General features: G+C 46.5%; 1 non-coding gene across 1 annotated transcript; it reads right to left on the bottom strand.

Annotated features, from left to right (window-relative positions):
* Positions 1-414: 414 nt before the first annotated feature.
* Positions 415-597, bottom strand: LOC119437848 (U2 spliceosomal RNA). Its single transcript, XR_005189557.1, has one exon. It is a non-coding gene; the product is annotated as a U2 spliceosomal RNA (small nuclear RNA).
* Positions 598-879: the final 282 nt, after the last annotated feature.

Here is an 879-nt window from a genome sequence, read left to right as displayed (position 1 = left end):
GCATGACGTAGAGAGCAACATACCAGCGACGGAGTGTTCGGCATCTCCAGTGTTAAGCCACGGTAAATTCTGAGCGTTTGCATGTTTGAAGCGTTCTATGTGCTGCGTACTGGCTGTAAAACAACCTAGTGCGAACATCCCAGTTTGGTGTGTACAGCAGCAAAAGGTTTTTAACGAGCGTTCAACCCGATGATTTCATATTGGCAGTTCACATGATCTTTCATAAAAGTAGTTATACACCCTTTTGCTGCAATAACAGTACTGTTCACAGCATTCGTCGCAGAGAGTGCGGCTGCACTTTCGCCAGAAATATCTCGGCACGGTTATTTATCACCGGTCCTTTATAATACGTGGAACTTAATCGACTAATATTTTTACAGCGAAGCTGTATATGGCTAGTTTCCAGCGGATCGAGGTCCGTAGACCAAAAATCCCGAAGATAGTACAATACCGGGCCAACCCTCGGCGGAGGTGAAGCAGGCTTCAAGCAGTCCGCCAACTTGCAAAATTAAGTTTAATATATTGGGTCCAAATACAACCCGTATCAAATATTAAGCTGATAACAACAGATATTACACTTTGACCCGCGTCGGCCATGTCTACGTTCGCACCCTACACGTGTATGCCATCCGACCACGGCGGCCGCATTTCGATGGGGACGAAATGTGAAAACACCCGTGTACTTATATTTAGGTGCACGTTAAAGAACCCCAGGTGGTCGAAATTATTCCGGCGTCCCCCACTACGGCGTGCCTCATAATCAGATCGTGCTTTTGGCACGTAAAACGTCATAATTAATTCCATGTGCGACGTCCCGTGTATTCAAACTAGTGCCCAGTCTGAGTGTCTTCTGTCTCCTGACGTCATGCTCTATGTAGG

The sequence above is a fragment of the Dermacentor silvarum genome, chromosome 1 (assembly GCF_013339745.2).
Source record: "Dermacentor silvarum isolate Dsil-2018 chromosome 1, BIME_Dsil_1.4, whole genome shotgun sequence".
Taxonomy (NCBI): domain Eukaryota; kingdom Metazoa; phylum Arthropoda; class Arachnida; order Ixodida; family Ixodidae; genus Dermacentor; species Dermacentor silvarum.
The sequence above is the reverse complement of the archived record's forward strand: the minus strand, read 5'-3'. Positions and strand labels throughout refer to the sequence as shown.